Here is a 20,859-nt window from a genome sequence, read left to right as displayed (position 1 = left end):
GGTTTTAGCGAAGCATTTTTTTTGAAAACTCACAAGACAAATTAGTCTACAAAATATCTGCTGTTCAGAAATGAATATTTACATTTTTATTCCAATACAGCATGTAGAATATAAATTCAGCGTTTATGTGCAAACACACATTAAGAGTCCAACGAAATAAATAGTTGTGCCATCATGCAAATTAATTTGTTGGTACTTCGATGTTATGCTTTCTTTGGATAAGAACATCAACACTTTTCCATTACTCGTCAAGTTTAAGAACTAATCTACGTCATCCTTTGTTTACTAATCTGGTTGTATTCTGCGATTCCTTTTTTGGCACAAGGTATTATGCCCAGCCAGGAAAATTGTCAACCCAAAACATTATACAAACTAATATTATCATGGGTGCCAAACTCTTACTTGACCTAACAAGGACCTGACCTTCCAGTGATGTTTGTGTACTGTGCCTAGTATTTGTGATAGCATCTAGTGTGTCATTTCCCTTTTGGCTAGGCGTAGGTAGAAAACTTTCTAAGCAAAGGACAACCACTTTAACTGTTCCAGAAAATCATTTTTTATGTTCATGTTTGCAATTTAGATGAGCTCAATTTCTTTCTCTTCTGTCCCACTGACCTTTGACCCTTGTCACAGCTCAATTCGAAAGCAGCCCGAGGAGGTAAACGTGTGTCCCGTGAGACCATACCGCAGGTCGAAGGTTCTGCTTCGGGTCAAAGGTCCATTGGCTGGCTAGTGAGGGAGAAAAAAAGAAAATGGGAAATAGCCAGAGTTACTTCCAATACTATTTCCCCCCCCAAAATAGCATTTTTATAGTTTCCGCAGCATGTTTTATATTCGGTAGCGGTATTTATTGTACATAAAACATAAATTTTAACTTCAAACGAACATTTTCATAAAGATATTAGAAAAGTGATGGTTTTGAGGCCAGGGCTAAATAGGTTGGAACAATATTAAATATGAAAGTCTTCACTTTAAACAAAGATTTTCCTGTGCTCTTGCTCCCTCTTATGGCGTGTTTCATGAATTTCACGCGCATGAGTATAATTTTGATGTATGTTATAGTTATTTCAAAATGCACATGCTGGATTTCGATTTCACGAACCTGTAGTTGTCTTCCTGAATGGCTTGTGATCGCCCAAACCCTAAAAAAAACCCAGACTTCCCGAAAGGTAATCCTGTTTCAATTAATTTCTTAAAAGGTGGGGATTTAGGCCACAGATGAGTACATGGTCCAAAGTCCTACAATACTGAGATGTAATTTTATAGCAATTCGTGCATTAGAGGGTACTTTATGTCATATATATTTGTATTTGCATAGTGTAAGCATAGCTAGAGAGCAATGGGAGTGCTGTAGCCTGTTAAAAGGCACCAAGGGTTGGTGGGGGAGGGAAGGATGGGTTTGGGAGTTGAACAACAAAAGTGGCAGAGGAGGAGAAACTGAAGGAATATTTGGATTTTGGCTGGGGGGAGTGGGCATGTTAGCAAGTGAGGTCGATAGGAGTAGGCATTATTCTTTTGCACCTGTGTCTCGAGTGATTGCACTGAAGTAAGGGGTTTCTTCAATAGTAGGGTCTGAGCTCTTTTCTCTTTCTGAAGAGGGTAGAGATGGTCATTTCTGGATTTCTACCCAGATGAACTTTCACACCCTCAAAGCAAAGCTGAGTAGGACTGATATATGTCCCTTTCCTTCCTGTACTTCTTGGATTCTAATCCTCCTATGCCACCCCCACGTCTTGTGGAGGCCTCTGGACATGTTGATTTTGTTTTCTATGTGTGGTTCCACAGGTCTTGAAAGTGACGTGTATGGGCAAAGGGGACCAGTGTAGTTCTCTGATAGTTGGGAGTTATACTCTTACATGTTCTCAGAAATTTGAATGCAGCAGTTCACTGCAAGAAAAAGGGGGCACAGAGGGTTCTCACCGATGCCAGCCATTAGAGCACTGCCACCGTAGGAATGACATGTCAGCAAGGCCTTGATAGCTGGAAGTAATGACCTCACTCTGTATAGAATAGTCAATTGACATCAAGCAATCTGAAGCCAAGGATGGTAATAATGTAGAAACCCAAGAATGTATGGCTGTCATTGAGTTCTGGTGCAAAGTCTTTTTGAGTTATTTCATGATATTATTTATGAACTTGATGAAGATTGCTTGCCTCGGAGGTGAGGAACAAATAACACTGTGTCCAAGTTCAGAGTGAGAGAGGTCTTGAACATCCCTTCTTGAGTGGCTGCACGACAATTTTTCAGGCATTTGATGCCATGGCCAGATGAGATCCACAAGCAGAATTAGACCAGGAACTAGGTGCAATTTTATGCCGAATGTGATAGAGAAGAGGTCGGAAGAACAACGTAGGTCGCTCTGGCCAAAGTTTTAACTTCTGATTAAGGGCTTGGTTACAACTTTGGCAGTGTGATAGTGGGCCCTCGCGCCCTGCTCCCACAAAGCCAAAGTCGACAGCCGCACGCCCACCAGATTACAAGCTATTTCATGGTCTGGCAGGTGGCGCAGTAGTGCAGTTCAAAGGCTCATATGTGAGCCTTTGAACTGCAGAGCCGAAGGAGCGCCAATGCAAGTTCTGCACGGTATGGTATTTTCAGTCCCTGCCATGCAGGAATTGGGGTGCGTGTTCACGGAGGGGGCACACAATGTTCCCCCCTGCATGTATCCCCAGGCTCTGAGGCACTTAGTTTCCTCACCGCCAGCATTTTCATGGTGTGAGCACTGCCATGAGACTGTCGGCAGTGAGGAAAAATGTAATATGCTTGGCGGTGCCGTAGCGACACCGCCAAGCATATTGTAGCCTCAGACCCTTGGGATCCCTGGCGGTTGCCATGGTCCTATGGAGGTCCAACTACTGTAGTAGTAATACGGGAGTCGAACCGTTAGTGCGGCGCCCCTTACCGCCACTGCATCTCCACTGCAGGTTTGGCGGTCCAATGGACCACCAAACTCGTACTTAGGCCCTTAGTCTTTTTTATAAAAGCTAAAGTCCTTTAGTGTGGTAAGGATGAAAGCTGAAGCCGACGAGGAAACCTCAAAGTCGGATACATTATTAACAAGCTTACAATGAAGACATTGGATTTGGTGCCTAAAGCTCTGTAAAGGACAGGGCTAGATTTCATAGCAATTAAGGTGCACTATTTGCTCAACAAGAGAAACCTCACCTGTACAAACTTTGTTCATATTTGTTTTGAGTAACCAATATATTGTTAAGTTATTGACAGTTGTGGGTAAGTGATTGTTTGTTGCCTAGAAGGAATTAATGTTTCCTTGTCTTACAGTTCATGTACTTGTTAGATTATTAAGTATTCAGAGCCAGTGGCGGCTCGCATAGGGAGTGCTGTAGGCGGTGAGATGGGGCAGGGAAGGGTGGGGGGTAGTAAACTCAGACATACGACGGAACGGAGGAACGTAATAATAACTTTCGTTGTTCCGTCGTATCCCCGAGTTTACTACCCCCCACTTTGACCCTCCCCCGCCTCACCGCCCCGCAGCAAGCCCTATGCGAGCAGCCACTGTTCAGAGCGCATGTTTCACTGATGAATCACTGAAGGTAGTTACTGACTTAAAAATAAGTAATTTAGCTCAGGTATTTCCTTATATACAATATGGATGTTGCATTTGTTTTTCAGCTGTACCTAGAGTTTCACCAATCTGTAAAGAGAAGGAAGTACAGAGAATGGCACATGGTATATCATTTGTGGTGTACCATATTATGTCTAATGTACTGGAAATTAAAAGGTGAAAAACTAAAAGAGTTTGTTCTCGTTTTAGACATCTGCACCTCTAGAGAGCATGTTGAGCCCCGTTGTAAGCACAGGCACTCTGAAGATAGCTTGTGTGTCTGTTTTTCTATGTCTTGTACCACTTTCCTTTACCCAAATCCACTGCTGTATAGCATTGTATTCTTTGCATGGTTATCGGTTAGTTGGAGGAAGCAAGGAGAGGGGCGTCATTCCTTTTGGATTTGGCTTGCCAGGTTAGGGCAAATGTGACAATTTGGTGCCTCATCCTAGTCTAAGGTTTTACCTTCAGACTTAGAGTCAGAATTAATTAGAATTTAGGAGACACTTTACTCTACCACAAATACGGCGTTGGACATTCAGCATTTTGGCACTGGAGCAGAAAAACAAGAGATCAGCCACCTGACCCTTGGAGCATATTGCCAGTCTTTGGATGCCAGGCAGAAGTCACAGGTTAGAAGTCTTTTTTGTTCAAGCTGGGCATTCTTCTTCAGAGGTAGTTTCCTCAAATGTTTGAATGTTCTGAAGATATAGAGGTAATGTTTGAATATGCACTAGCCACCCAAACCAGTCTACTTTCTTGCCCTATGCACACCGCTTCTGAAGAACTTCCTCTTCATTTTACTGTAGAAATTACCAGAAGCTCTAAATCTAAGATGGCTGAAATATTCTTCCACCAGAATCGCATCTGGATCTCTTGATAATCTCCTATTTATATGAGGTATTGGCCCCTCTGTCAGGGTTCAAACTGTTTCTACAACCTGCTGAGGTTTGTGTCAAAGAGGCCTTGGAGGGTGCTCAGAATTAATGGGAGTGGCCCAACTTAGCATCTCCAAATCAAAATCGGTAGTGCTAAGGCTGTCCTTTTTTCTGCCAAATGTTCATTTTTTTAAAAACTTTATTTTATTGATTTGAAAATCAAAACCAGTCGTGGCAAGCACTATTTACAGAGATATGCAAAACCAAAGACATATGAAAAAAAAAGCATGATACAAAGGAAACACAGCGGAGAATACAGAAAAAAATACATCCTAATAGGCAGAATAAAGACAATGGAACAAGGGAGCTATATAAAAAAGAAAACAGCATTATACATAGAATATAAGTTTGGGCCTATTCCGTAACAAGAGATCACTGCTTTAGCCATTCGACTACTGGGGCCCAGATCTTAAGGGCCAACTCACGTCTCCTTATCCCACTTAATAGAAACAGGGAAGACTCCAAATTATACACAGCAAGCATCCTAGCTCTCCAATTAAAGAAAGTGGGTGCTTCAGGATTAACCATTGGGAGGTGATACAGAGCAGAATCATAGACATTACTACAAACAAAAAAGCAGAGACATATCTAGTTCTTTCAACCATCCCCGTGCCTTCCCACCCCATTATCACCATCTCCGAAGAAATAGTGAGCCGGATATTAAGCATTGAATTTATGAAACACTCCACTTCATGAAGAAATCCACCCACATTTCGACACAAATAAAACATATGCATGGCATCAGCTGCTTGAAACCCACACCTAGCACAACAATCTCCCTTCCGACCCCCCACTTTGCGATTTTGCTGGTGTATAGTATAGGTCCTACATTGCCATATAGCTTTGAGTCCGTAGGCTACCAGAGACTAAGACATAACTTGCTAATTCAAATGCGGGCCTTATATCCACCCCAGTCTTCCCAAGTTTCCCCTCCCACTTAAGGTTCTGTAGATTGAGATCATCCGGAACATCAGATAACAGATATTGATAGATCGTACCTATTCTAACCCTCCTTTGGACTAATTCTATTACAGTAACCTTGTCGAACATTGTTGGGTTGTCATGTAGGTGTTTCTCAATAAAAGTTCTAATCTGAAGATATTTAAAGAAGTTGTGGGTATTTAGATGAAACTTATCCCTTAAATAGGAAAAAGAGGCCATTTATCCATCAAGACCTAAAGCGCCTATATCCTTTAACCCCAATAGCTGCTATCTGAAGATGACCTGATCCTGGAAGATAGGAGGCAACACTCCGACAGCTGTAAAAGGCGTGTAAAGATTAATGTTCGGAATTGCCCATTTGTATCGAATTTTCCGCCAGACTGAAAACAGTGTAGCAATGACTTTGAACCTTGTTTTCTTGAAATAGCTTTGCTCAAGGATTCGGGTTAAAACATCCTTAGCGGCCTCTCCCAAGCCTATCTCATAAATAGTGGGTCTATTAGATACCGGATCCTCTGCCCTATCTCCCAACAACGGGACCCCAAAGTGTTGCAACATGGAAGACCAATAATATAATAAATGATTTGGAACCGCCCAGCCACCATGATCCCTAGGAAGAAACATCCACTTACCTACCCTGCGTGAGCGACAATATCCCCAGAGAAACCTTTGGCAGATCCTTTCAGCCCTGACAAAACTCACTTGGGAGAGCTCTAGTGGGATAGTTCTACATAAATACCAAAATTTTGGAAGGACCAGAATTTTGAGTACATTACAGCTGCAATGTAAAGAAAGATGCAAATGTTCTAATCTTTCCAACTTGGCGTTGACGGATTCAACCACTGGGAGGACATTCGATCGGGGATATTCGCTACAGAAGCAGTGATTTTAACCCCTAGATATGTTGCTTAAGTAACAACAGGGACATCGGAAGAACACATAGCAGTTGATTGAATAACCTGCGTTTTTAATACATTCAGCTTAAATCCTGATAACAAGCCATACAGTTCGGCAAGAGTCTTCAAGGCTGCAAAGGCAAGACCAACATCACTGGATAAGACCACAATGTCATCCGCATAGGCTAGCGTCTTATAGTCTGTGCCATTGATCCTAATTGGCAAGATACCCGCATTCCCTTCGATCTTACAGAGAAAAGGATCAATGTACAGAGCCAAGAGGAGGGGCGAGCAGAGACACCCTTACTTGGTGCCCCTGCTGATGTTAAAAAGCCCTGACCCCTGACCATAAATGCGAAGTGTTGCGGCTGGAGAGAAATACAGTGCCTGAACAGCCTGAATAAACTCGGTACTAAAGCCCTTCCAGCGAAGCACTGTCCATAAAACCCCCCAGGAGACACTGTCAAACGCCTTCTCGGTGTCCAACATGATCACACCTAGGGGGGAGCCAGTAGCCTGCGCCCAGTCCCATAAGGAAATGACCCGTCGAACATGGTCGGCCGTATCCCTGCCCGGGATAAACCCGTGCTGGCGCAGAGAAACTTGCAGGGTAATAACCTCCGCAATCTGGAGGATAACATTTTTGAGTTTATTTTGCTATCGGTAATAAGAAAATAAATTGGTCGATACGATGAGGGGTTTAGCTCGGGCTTGTCTTTTTTCTTGAAAAGAACAATCATAGTTTGCCACCACGAATCCGGTATGACCCCCCCCCCACCCCCTGTGCTGCCCTGAAAACTGATAGCATGTCCTGGCTGATCTCTGTACAGAACGCCCTATAAAATTCTAAAGGAATGGCATCAGGGCCAGCCGCCTTTCCATTGGCCAGAGAATTTATTGCCAACATAACCTCCTCCCACATAATTGGGGCAGAGAGAGCCTCATTCTGTCCAGTTGTGACTTTAAAGGTATCAATATCCTGAAGATAACCCTCAACCAGAGACTCAGTCTGGAGTCTAGAACAATCTTCCGTATAGAGCAGGGTGTAAAACTCCTGAAAAACATCCATGACCCCCTCCTGCATGTCCTGAATGTCGCCTTGCTAATCCTGAATTAGAATTATTCGGTTTGACAAATTTTTCTGTTGGAGTCTTTTGGCAAGAATTCTTCCTGAGTTTTCCCCAAATTCGTACATCATTTTACGGTATCGCAGATACTTAGAAGCCAAATCCTGCCCAAAGAATTCCAGTAATTTAGACTTAGTTATGGCCACAGTCTGCTGACTCTGATCTATGTTGAGGCCATCTTTGATATTGCGTGTTAATTCCATCTCTGCCCACCGCAACTCCTCCACACGGCACTTAATCAGCTCTTGAACAGACTTCCAGCGAAAAGCTGCAAAGCTCTTGGTCTCCCCCACACTGCAGCCTTAAGTGTGTCCCAAACTATACAGTCAGAGGCAGTTCTTTAATAATATTAAACATTTCAATTATCCACTTTCTCGAATGTTCCAGATAACATTGATCCATCAATAGTTTTCTTTCGAATGTCCATGTACTAGGAGCTTTAGCAAGCCGAGCCCAGGGACATTCCACTACCAATGGATTATGATTGGATAGAATTCTTGGGGATACTACAACAGAATCCGCCTCTGCCACCTGATCAGACATAAAGAAATAATCCAGCCGGACCATTTTATTATGGGGGGCAGAATAATATGTGTAACCATCTTTATCATTATTATGCCTATACCAGATGTCGACCAGTGCATGCTCTTAGTCTTGAACTAAAGTCTGGAGGGCCTTAAAGACCCTGGGCTTCCTACCAGAATACTTTTGAACACTTGTAAGATTAAAATTGCCAGCCAAATTAATATTCAAATCCCCACAGAGAAACATTGCTAATTGCATGTTGCTAATTCTAAATTTAGATCTTTTATCACTTCTGGGTCATCTAAATTTGACCCGTATGTCGTGCAGATGGATGAAGGTCTATTTACCCCACCTCTGCTCCAACCCTTGACCCCTAGAACCCCCCCACGCCAAACCCCCCCACCCCGACACACCCCTTATAGGTCAACAGGACCGTAGTCCTTGTGATGGAATGGGCTGGTTTCCCCCACTCTCCCCTAGATCCTTAACCCCATAATTACTCGCACCTGAGGATTTGAGCCAATTATAATCCAGGAAAGGAAAATAGAACCAAATTACTGAAAAGCCCTAGCAATTGGCTCGACCCTCACCTTTGATACCTCAGAAAAAAACCTGAGATGATAAGGAAATAGGACAAAAAAATACTAAACTATATAGAGTTCAAAAACTCCTTCGCCTGAACTTCTGAAAGAAAAAATCTGGTCTGGCCCTGATAAATTATTTTCAACTTTGAAGGATAGAGCAGGAAGGCTTGAGCACCCTTCACTTGAAACGGGACTATTAGCTGGCGGAGCTGTCACCTCCGCTCAACAGTTGCCAGACAAAAATCTGGTCTAACAAAACACTCACAGCCTTTCCCTGCCCTTTTCTTGTGTGGCCTAGCTAAATCATAGATCTTCTCCTGGGCCAAGAAATTATTCAAGCAAATTAATATTGCCCGAGGCTTATCGCAAGCCTGGCCAGACTTTTGTCTTTGCTTGAAGGGAAAGCGATGCTCACATTGCACTTCAAGTTGCCAGTCTCACTGCTTTACATCTGGAAAAGCTTCAGAGAAGAGTTCCCACGACAAACTGCCTAATGTCCGACCCTTCACTGCCTTCCGGAATCCCTAGGATCCTCAGATTGTTCCTCCTGGCCCTATTTTCAAGATCAGTCAATTTCCAGAGCATATCGTCTTCTTGTGCTTTAATCAAATCCGTAAGACCCTTCTGGAAATCCTTTCCTCAGCTTCTACGATTCTGGCGGCGATATCAGAGCATGTTTTAGCAACTCTGCGGATTGAATTTTGCATCCTGCGGCATGCACCCTGCGTACGAGCACTCTCCTGACGCGTTTCTTCACGATGAACCATGATAGTCTGGTAAATGATTGAGACTGTCATCTCACCAGGCCGAGCCTGAGAGGGATTGGTCACAGTGCCTCCATCCGAGGCTATAGCATTATCCGCCGAACCAGACTGTGTGGAGAAGGAATAATCCCAAACCATTGATCCTAGCAACCCCGGGTCCTTACTTAACGTGGAAGCCCCTTGATCCTTCACTTTCATGGCTTTACGGACTGCACGAGGACCTCGGGGAGAAACTTCATTGTTTAGTACTTCATTAGATCGCCAGTCACCTAGATCGCTGTCATCATCTGTCCACTCTCTATCTGGACCTTCGTCATCTGATGAACCAGTATGTTCCGACAATGAATAGAATGTATTGCCCCCTTCAGGCTCCCTTATAGATTCATTGACAGCAGCAGAACTATTGGGACACACCACTTGACCCACTATGCCTACAGTAGAAACACCTAGGGCAGATGTTTCAGGGGTATGCTGAACAGAAGTAACAGTGCCTATGACTTGCATAACTACAACTCCCATAGTTCCATTGCCCGGGAGAAAAACTATCGGCAAGATGGCGGCCGGTCATTTGGCTGTGTGAGCTGGTGGTGCGTCCTCTCCTGGTTAATTCACCCTATCTGAGACTGTTAAGCCTGCTGGGATGTTGGAAAACTGAAGCAAGTGTTGTATCCCGATTTGAACTATAATTTAATGACTGTCATGCTGAGGGGTTCAACGCAATTACAAAACATTCTTACCGGCAAAATCTTCTGGTTCTGGTTCGGGTCATCTTCATCTTCATACTGCTGTGGGCTCTCTCGTTTTCCCGGTCCACCGAGATGCACATCCGGAAATATGGCTCCGAAACTACAGGCGAAGAACCTCACTGCTAAGGCTCGAGCGTCCGCAGCGCGCGTAACTAGCCCTGGAAAGTCCGCTAGCACAGGGAAGGAGTCGCAGGCTGCCCGCGGGGGTGATGTGAAGGCCGCAGGAGGAATGGATAACAATCAGGCGGCGCCCGCTGCGGTCAGCAAGGCAAAGAAGACTGTGCTGGCGCTATTCAAACTTCAGGCGGGGAAAGTGAAGACCGCTGTTGGCGCGGGGAGCAGTAAGCGAGTACATCCGAATACAATCAAAACGCCGAATGACACGGTCTTGAGCCCAGTAGGTGCTGCTTCCTTTGCTGCGGACCCTTCGCTGACTTCCATTGCTTCTGCTGTATGCGGGGATGAGAATCTGGCTCTTCCACTCGAGCAACATCAATCTCGATTTCAGGAACACGGTGTGTTCAGCTCACTGGATTTTAATGGGGCTAGTGTCACTAGTGGTACGGTGCTGGTCGGTGGTAATGGGGAAATCTGCGTAGCCCATGGCGCAGTATCTAGTGAACTCCAGTCGATAGTTTTTCTCCTGGGCAATGGAACTGCCAAATGTTCCTGTCAACTCCCAGATGGCTAATTCCTGCTATGTGGCCAGTTGTTTACCAAACCCTTGCCTTCCTGGGTACAGACACCAAGCTATCGAGAACTCGAGGGCTAGTCTGTTACCTCCATCTAGGAATGAGAAATTAGCATCTGGAGGTGTAATTAGTGCAGAACTGATCCTAAGACTGTTTTGGCTCAGGCTGCACAAAGTACGCTTTTATAAAATTACCCTTACACAAAAGTTATCATAAATCTGTTTTCTTCATTAAATTAGATTTTGAAAAGTGAGTGGAAAGAAATTCTGTGCTATTTTTATGGCATTCCCTGAGTTGCGATGTGATATAAAGGTTTTAGTCATACATAGGCCTGCTCCTGGAGAATGCAGCTGTACATACACAGAGAAACAAAATGTAAGCATTCATTCACTGTGAGGCAAACTTTTCAAATATGTAGTGTGCCACTTATTTTTTTTATATGGAGCACTCTGCCCAGTGAACGTACAAGGCACATTTTAGGGATGACTGATTTTTTTACACGGCAAAGGTACCTTTCCGCTTCGCGTGACACTGCAGTGCTTTCAAACTGCAGACCATCCTAAGCACAGTGGTGATCCTGGAGCCCATGTATTTTTGTGGTATATGTGGGTGGTGTAAATGCACACTGGAGCTCACATATAAAATGTAACTTCCACATCTCCAATGGCCTTCCAGGAAAGTTTAATAGGCCAATTGTCTAAAACATATTTTAACAGTGCCATTTTAGTGGCAGAGCATAATCACTGTGCCACTGAATAGCAGTGTGACAGGGTACAGAGTCCTAATACCAGAAAAAAACAAGATCTAGAAAAAGGTTTTACAAAATGGTATGGCCATTCAGAAAAGGCAGATTTCCTCCACGTGACTCCAGGTCACATGGTCAGACATCACCAGAATGCTGAGATGAACAACTGTAGGAATACAAAGTACACCAGAAGAGGGTGAACCATCTGGCCTCGAAGAGTTGCAGTATCTTTTGAATCCACTGAAATTGACACAAGGTTGTCATGCAAAATGCCAACAATAAAATATCATGGCACACACATATCATGGTAAAGACATCAAATACAAATATATTGACTTTACATACTTATAATGTAAAGCACGAAAATATGATCAAAAATATTGTGATAAAAAATATCAACATTTTAGTCATAGGTAGTTATTTTTATATATAATGTATATTACTTTAATTTGAAATACAAGGTAAATTGCTTTTTATAAAATTAATATATTTAAAAAGAAATATATACACCCGTAAATTTACATACTTACGTTTTTTAGCTTCCAAATTGTCTTTAAAATATATACAACTTTAAGAAAAAAATGTTAACTGCTTAACAGCGGTGGCAATTCCGCCGCGGAGCGGCGGTTAAGCGGAGTGGGCGGGTCCACGTCGGCCAACGGACGTTCAAAGCACTACGGAGGTAGTGCTCGCGACGGCCGTTGCCGACAAACGCAGCGAAGGGGTTAAAGTAAATCTATACTACTATTATAAAGCAAGAACTTCGAACCTTTGAGGCGGGTAAACTCGGGAACCACAGCGCCAATCCACACACCCGATACATCATTGTAATCGTCAGGGTGTGCAGATGGACATAGGCTATATAAACTATAAAAATATGAACTTTGAACCTTTGAGGCGGGTAAACTCGGGAACCACAGCGCCAATCCACACACCCTATACATCATTGTAATCGTCAGGGTGTGCAGATGGACATAGGCTATATAAACTATAAAAATATGCGTTATTTAAAAAATGTACCTTAAAAAAAAAGTAGTCCCTTCGAAGTAGCGCCGGCAGCGACCTGCGTGCTGACGTCAGGAGCGCGGGGAGGAGCGGCGTCCAGGAGCGCGAGGAGGAGCGGCGGACATGGCGTGGGGAGGAGCGGTGACCAGCGGCGGAAGGCGGTGAGGACCGGCGGACAGGCGGGAGGAGCGGTGACGAACGGCAAGGAGCGGCGGAGCGGTGAACTGAGGAGCGCGGGGGAGAAGCGGAGGCTGAGGTAAGGCTCCGGGGGCCCCACGGACAATGTCGGGGCAGACAGGGGTCGGGGCAGGTGGGGACGGGGCGGACGGGGGCCCGGGCTGCTGGACAATGTCAGGGCGGGCGGGGTCCCGGGCTGCTGGACAATGTCGGGCGGGCAGGGTCGGGGAAGCCTGATTGCTACCGGACAAGGTCGGGACCGGCTGCTAGTAATCAATAAAATATAAAAAGCCATATAAAGAAGCGCAGGTTTCTCAAGACCCTTCTCGCACCTCTGTTAGAATTATACTATTTTATGAAAATGATTTGTTGTGTTTGCTCATCTGCTTCATAATTCAATACTGCATTCATCTATTGTTCATAGAATGGCACACATTGAATTGGAAAATATTACACTAGGATAAACAGACACAGTATAAAAAAAATGCTGCACGACGTTTCCAAAACATCATAGTCACCATGACAGCTCATCATGGCAAATGAACAAAGCTCCAAGTTGGTCACCCGCAAGTCAAACCCACAGCTCAGAAAATATAACATCTGCAGCATGGCCAGCTGTGGAAAACTGCCAATGGCCTTCTAAACAGAAATCAATGAAAAGAGAAAGTAGCACAACCATAAGAGGAATCCCAGGCTTCCTGTTAAGCCCCAAGCACCAACATTTTGTAGTCATGAATGTTCGATGCCAACTGTGAGGTAACATCACTTATGGGATTATGGACCAGCAAATACCCGTCAAGAGTTCACCAACCGCAATCATGGAGTCAAAACACCACTTAAAACTATGCAATGAAGCTATACGATTATAACAACATTAGAATACAAAACACATGACAGCAAAATAACAAAATAACTCAGGCAGGCTACCCCAAAGCAGCACAAACACTGGTACACCAGAATATCAAGTGGTGCTGAAACAATTTTCAGAGTGGGTCGGTGCTGCCATCAATATTACATCCCTGAACTCATAGGGACTGTGAAAAGTCCAGGTTTTGCACAACGAACAAATGTAGAAAATGAGGCACGCCCATTCAGCAAGAGGGTGTAGTATGTAGGAGAGGGTGAATTTTGGAATACATTGCCACAAATATATCACTAAAGCATGGCATGGTGGCTCATTGTCATTTAACGATAACATACTTTTCATTGGCATGGCTACTAATTTTGCACAGACAAAGTGTTACAGTTAAAACTATGTAGCCACAGACAATAATGTGTGGCAATCTGATTTCAGAGAATATTTGTCATTTGGGCATCACCAAGTAAAGTGTCTTGCATTGGTTCGATCCTATATAAATCTTTCTTTACATCACAGTTTAGGACCGAAAAAAGCACTTAATTTGTGCTTTCCTAGGTGCTGACATATTTTGAAATATGTGTACAGTTCATTTCTAGCTATTTAAGCTTTGTTGTGTGTTAGAAAAAAAGGCATCCTTCAGCCTTTGCTTTCACACCAGCAAGACTGCAACAATTTTCACTTTGCAAATTTCTCTCTCTTTGCAATCGAGAAATAAAAGGAAACATCGGTTTCTATGTTAAAAGATCATCAACAATTGTAACATCTGAACCCCCAAGGATAACGCTGTAGCCACTGTGTAGTTAACTTAGTATTTATTTGTATTTCTCCCTAAAGAGTGCCGAGCCTCTGCTGCTCGTACCTGCTCTTCGCGCCAATGCCTCGCGCGATGCGCGCGCAGCCCAACATGGCTGCCAGCACGTCACGTCGCCGACGTGACGTGCAAACACTAGACTGCGCCACTACATATCTCCCCTTTTTTCCAACACAGAAACAGATTAACTTACAGTCCGCCGTTCATGTCATAGTCTCTGAACCTTGCTGGCTTGACCACCGCTCTACCCCTCCGGGTCAGTCTTACCGGGGTAGTGGGGGCCACTCCTTCGCTTCTTCCTCCGCTTCGTAGCGCAGCCGCGCTTCCATCTTCTCCACTCAGGTTCTCTCCATCCGTCTGCTCCTGGTCGCCATCACCAGTCTTTTCTCTTTGTTGTTCTCCTCCTCTCACCTCAGGTTCTGCCTCCAGATGTTCCTGGTGAACAGTTCCATTTCTCTCGTCTCCTAAGTCTGCTCCGCCGTGGTCCCAACTTAGAATCTTGTTGCATCTCGCCATGCGGTCCTGCGACCATACGTTTCCGTCGCTCAGCAAGGCCGCTCTGCCCAGTACTTCCTTCACCTGCATGGGCTTGCTGTATTTACTCTCTCCTTTTCTTTGTAGCGTGGCCAACTTTACTCGTAGCTGCGAGAATCAAGAGGGAGAGAGAGGACCAGAAAGCTAGTCCAGATCCCCGGTTTATATGTTAGTATATCAAAAGGAGACTAGCTAGAGATGGGGTTAATCTGACATTATTATTATTATTTTCATAGCGACTCAGTATCGTTTTGCCAATTGGCAGTGGCACCTGTTGGGTGTCTTTGGAAAGCCCTCACCCACCAACCTAGTTGGTGGCATGCTTCATCATCGGGCCCACCCAGTGACACCTAGCGTGTCCCGGATGTGCTTCGACGCCTGATTACAGCGGAGCAGGTATGTCACTGTGTGTGCGGTGTAGGGTGTTCAGGTATGTGTAGTTAAAACGGCTTGGCGGATGGTCCCTGGGGTGAGGATACTTTATTAAAAGGGCCTCCGTCAGCGGTTAAAAATAAGGCTGTGGGACGTTAGAGGCGGGTTACGACCTCCTACGTCCTTAGAGTGTCAACATGTTTCAGCCAGTGCCTTATTACTAATCTGGCTTTCTTCAGGACAATAAAATATGTGTGGGTTAAAATAGGGGTTGTGTAGTGTAGTCTATGTGTCTACACGCCCTAAAGTGTATCTAACTGTGAGAGGGGGGATTCCCTTCTCAAGTTTACCTGTACGTTTAACATTGAGGACAGGTACAAGACAAACATGGGAGAGAAAGAGTCACTAGAAGGTATTGATCATATATTATGACAGCCGACTTAATAGCGAATTAGTGCAGGCTATGAGCGGCTCAAGTGTAATGATACTGGTGGTATCATTATTGTGGAATCGCACTAGAACTTCGAGGGTGAAGTGATTTAAAACAGCGGTAAAAAATACTGCAGTGAATGGTGAAGAAATTTGGCGCAAGGACCATGTCTTACGCTTTCAAGGCTTGTTTTTGCTCCAATGTTATTGAAGTGGCAAGGTGTGGCCCTAGTTGGGAGAAAGAGGTAGGACCACTAGGGTTAGGAGACCTGTGGGAGAAAATTTGGGAAGCGCTTACCTATTGTAGTGATGTACAGCATACTCACAGGATTTCTGGCCAGCACCAGCGTGGGACCTGTTGTGCCTCCTTCGCAGAACCGGTAGTGAATGGCTGCTGTTGCCGGTTTTTATACTGTCATTGATTGAATAATTGAGGGCACCTGGGGGAAAGAGCAATGGTGGAAAGACTCGCATAGCGGGTCTAGATAGCGCTCAGGTGTGTTCCCTTCGTGGCGCGCTGATGCGCGGTGTAGTGCCTGATCTGAAGCGGCTGCGTGGGCGTGAGATGCTGCCGGGTGCTAGGGCGGCCGTGAATCGCGCATGTGCGGGCAGGAAGTGGCGCATGCGCCGTAGTCACCGTGACAGTGATCAGCGCATGCGCGGCCGAGAAGTGGTCCGCGCATGCGCCGTAGCGTGTGTACTGGTGCGCGAATGGGCGGGTGTCCCAGCTCGCGCTAGCGCTTAGTTACCTACTGCCCTGGCTCCTAATAGGTGACCGGGGCAGTTTACATGGCAAGATGAATAGCGCTTGAGGCACAAGGTTGTTCTCAAGTGCTAGTATGGATGAATTAGCACAGTGTATGATACCTGCTGCCCTGGCTCCTTATAGGTGACCGGGGCGGTTTACATGGCAAGATGAATAGCGCTTGGGACACCAGGTTGTTCTCAAGTGCTGGTATGGATGAATTAGTACAGTATATGGTGGTAGCGCCTTGCTGGGAGGTGGTAAAGACCAGGGTGGCATTGTATATCATGGGAGGCAATGTTAAGTGTTGGTCAGACTGGGTTACTCAATAGAGTTCAATTAGGTGGCTCGCAGGGTGATGTAATAGCCATCATAGGGTCAGGGAGTTCCAGGGGATAGCATCATTAAGCCCATCCGTGGCTGTGGACAGACGGTATATCCATCTTTGTTCTTTGTTTAATAGTTTTTTGTCGTTGTTAATCGGACTGACTGGTATTTGCTCAATGACTGTCCAGGTGAAGTCATTGGGGGTGTGACAGTGGGTGATGAAGTGGTTTGTCAATTTGCTTATATTTTTCTTGCATCGCATTGTGCTGCGGTGCTCCGTGATCCTGGTCCTCACTTTGCGAGTGGTCAGATATGTGGGCATGACCACTCGCAAAGTGAGGACCAGGATCACGGAGCACCGCAGCACAATGCGTCGTCCACTTTGTTCACCATGACGCTAGGCGCTGTCTCCTTCTTCGTTGCGTCCGCACACCTGCATGCCAATTCAGCTCTTTTGACGATGACCATCACCTCCTTTAGAGTGGTGTCCCCACTGGCCCATAGTTTGTCCTGTACTGCAGTGCACGTGGTGTGCATCACCACCTGATCCTTAATGAACTCCTCTTGTCAGTTATCGTATCTGCACGTGGACGCCAGCCGCTTCAGTGCCGCCACATATTCTTCCACCGTCTCTCCTGGACGCTGCTTTCACTGCTGGAAATTAAATCTGTCTACCGATACACACACTGCCGGCCTGAAGTGTTCATTCAGGTCATCAATTGCGTGGGCGTACACGTCATTGACCGTGCTTGCTCTCTGTTTTGGTACTAGGCTTTTGTAGATTCTCAGACCTTCCGGGCCTAGGTTTAGCAGCAAGATGCGTTTTTTTCTCGTGGGTTTGAATTGTTCTTCATTTTCGTCTTCCATGAAATTATCAATGTATTCTCTCCAGTCTTCCCACTTCATGAGTGGTTCTCCGGGTCTGGGTAGAAACTGCACCGGCGCCATTGCGTATCCAGCTTGCGCGCTCATCTTCTCGCTCTTGACCGTGGGTTGCACGCTCTCTTGGCTTCTGGGGCTCCCCGGTGTGTTGTCTTGCTCTTCCTTGCTTGCTTGGGCTTGGGGACTACCTGCGTCAGCCCCCTCGCTCTTTTGTGAGGTATCCAGCGCGGTTCCCCTTGTCTTGTGGGTCGTGGCGTGGTCTGGCGCGCTTTGCTTTGCGTTTCTGGGGTCTGTCCACCCTCTGTGGTTTATCTGTTCTTCCCTTCTGGGCGCTCTTGGGCTCTGCCACGCTCTTTAGGGTACCTGTGTGGTAGCCGTTGGTGTTCGTTGCCCTCTATTCCTCAGGGCACCTGGCTCCGTGGTCCTGCTTGGTGCTGGTGTTTCCTGGCCACCGGTGTAGTTGCTGTTTCCCTCGGTGCTGTTTCCTTGCAGTGGGGGGGGGGGTCTACCATCCCACTCTCGTCGCCATTGTAACGTTGTCTGAACCTCCAAGGATAACGCTGCAGCCACTGTGTAGTTAACTTAGTATTTATTTGTATTTCTCCCTAAAGAGAGCCGAGCCTCTGCTGCTCGTACCTGCTCTTCGCGCCAATGCCTCGCGCGATGGGCGCGCAGCCCAACATGGCTGCCAGCACGTCACGTCGCCGACGTGACGTGCAAACACTAGACTGCGCCACTAGAACAATATGTCAGAAAACAAAGCCTGACATTTGTCCTCTGTCTTTGAATACACAGCAAATGTGACAAGATAAAAACACACTTTAAAGGCAGCTTTATTACTCATTCAGCATCGCCCCAGCATGGTTTTTTTAAGGGTACTGCGGAAGCCCCAGCACCCCTACTTCCATCGCCTATAAGAATACCTGGGAATAATTTCCAGTGGACAAATGCTTATTGCCAACCCGAAAATGCACACATGTATAAACAAATGTATAGATATGATCCCCAAAGCCAGTCACACGTGTATCCGTATATCCTTCACCAGCAAAGCAAAAATGATTAGCAGCATGAAGGACAGAAGAAATACACTAATGAAAAAAGGCAATGACAAAGCCTTCTGGAAATTATTAGCTTGTTATTGTTTTTGCAAAACGTTATTGTTTGGGAATATGCCGGGCTCTCTTCAATCTAAAAAATTGTGCTGCAAAAAAAGCACACAAAAAGGCAGTATTCAGTAACTCAAAGTGAAGTTGGCCAAAGGCTGAAGTGGGCTGATATATTGGCCCCCTAATGCATGCTATGGTGGGTGGAAAAAATGTAAATGACACCAAACACAGACTAATGAATGAATTCTAGCTCAAACCCTATAATTAACTATGTTATACACATAATTTTAATAAAATCAAAAGGTCTTGGCAAACACAGAGCTAAAAACGTAAATTAGTGTGGCAATGGCTGCCAGCGTCTAGCCTTTGGGAAAGAAAGAAAGAAAGAAAGAAAGAAAGAAAGAAAGAAAGAAAGAGATGGAAAGAAAGAAAGAAAGAAAGAAAGAAAGAAAGAAAGAAAGAAAGAAAGAAAGAAAGAAAGAAAGGAAGAAAGAAAGAAGGAAGGAAAGAAAAGGACTAAAAAGTGAATACCTTATTACAGGACGGTTTCAAATGGACACAGTCTGGTATGAAATAGTAGCAGCCAGAAAAGCAAACACTCTGTTATGTTATGTTATCTTTATTTCTATAGCGCACGACTCACCCGGGGGCATCTCGGCGCTTGCCTAGAAACAGTGCCTGAAGCTAGAAATCAGACCAACTGCACAGATTAAAACAAAAAGACTTTTAGTTGTTTCCTGAAGGTGCTGTAAATGGAGATTTTACTCAGGACCATAGGTAGTTTAATCCAGTATCTTGGAGCAAGATATGAGACAGCTTTACCCCCGGTACGACTCAAACATATCTTGGGTACTTGTAGAAGGCCTAATGTACGGGTTCTGAGATTTCTGCAAGGTGAATATTTTATGAGTTTCTTTTGCAGATAATAAGGGCCTCTAGGTTTCAAAGCATTATAGGTGGGACAGCAGATTTTAAAATATGATCTTTTCCTTACAGGTAACCAGTGTAACTCTCTGAGCAAAGGGGCCGAGGGGGAACCCGCTGGGCGATTCAGAATCATTCTGGCTGCAATGATCTGAATCACTTGTAATTTAATAAGCAGGATCTCTCCCACTTCGGCCAGCAGGGCATTTCCAAAGTCCAAATGGCTAATTACCATAGCCTGCACTAGAGTTCTACTGACTCTAAAAGGAATTTAGAACAGCATTGGCAGGATATAGGATCTGATAAAGATGGACTGTGCATCAGAAGCGTCCAGCTATCTGACCTGGCTCTAAACACAAACGCCACACCACACGTTTAAAATAAAAACAAAAACACTGGCACTGAAGGTAACTAGCTTGTGTGCCGATGTGCTCAATGTGAGAATGCAAAATGCAGTCACTCAAAGTTTCAAAGTGAAGTTGAACAGTGACTTAAGTGGGCTGCCCCACTTCCCCATGTGTGGTACAGTGTATGCTGATGATGCTCGGATTGCTGTGTTGATCTTAAGCATTGTGGAGGTGGTTGCTGACCTGTTCAATAGATGTATGAATGCCTTTCTCAGCTGGATGAGTGGCAACACTTTAAAGCTGAACTCACAAAAAATAGAGGTCCTCATTTTCGGAAAAAGATGTTGCTTTCTGGAACGGATCATGGTGGCCTCAATCCCTGTGCTATCTCTTCCCCCACCAGTTTCTAAAGTAGGAAACTTAGGGATCACCTTTGAGGTCGATTTGACATTCATGGATCAGATCAACAAACTGACCTGGTCTTGTTTTTACATATTGAGAATGTTGAGGGGGATGTTGCCCTTTACTCCCTCTGATCTGCAAAAATCAGTTGTCATCTCTCTAGTTCTAGCTAGAAATGACTATTGTAATGCCCTATATTTGGGCATTAAACAGAGGTTGTTAAACAAGCTCTAGATTCTGCAGAAAGCAGACTGCTGCTTACTCAAGAAAATACCCAAATTTAAGCTTGTATCGGGTGCCCTGGCAGCGCTTCATTGGCTCCCAGTCAGGAAAAGAATTGCCTTTCAGGCTCTATGTTTGGCACACAAAGCCTTGTATGGAATTGAACCAGAGTATCTCAAAAGTAAATTCAGG

The 20,859-nt window shown here is 45.0% G+C and overlaps 1 long non-coding RNA gene across 2 annotated transcripts in view; it reads right to left on the bottom strand.

Annotated features, from left to right (window-relative positions):
* Window positions 1-20,859, bottom strand: part of LOC147708903 (uncharacterized) — a 110,601-nt gene that overhangs the window by 65,849 nt on the left and 23,893 nt on the right. The window contains exon 5 of one of the 2 annotated variants that reach the window (XR_015296663.1): window positions 616-729. This is a non-coding gene — a long non-coding RNA (uncharacterized LOC147708903). Of the gene's footprint in view, window positions 1-608; window positions 730-20,859 lie in introns of those variants that run through there. The other variant, XR_015296662.1, reaches the window with a different exon arrangement.

Source organism: Lissotriton vulgaris, chromosome 6 (genome assembly GCF_964263255.1).
Source record: "Lissotriton vulgaris chromosome 6, aLisVul1.2, whole genome shotgun sequence".
In the NCBI taxonomy this organism is placed as follows: Eukaryota; Metazoa; Chordata; class Amphibia; order Caudata; family Salamandridae; genus Lissotriton; species Lissotriton vulgaris.
The sequence above is the reverse complement of the archived record's forward strand: the minus strand, read 5'-3'. Positions and strand labels throughout refer to the sequence as shown.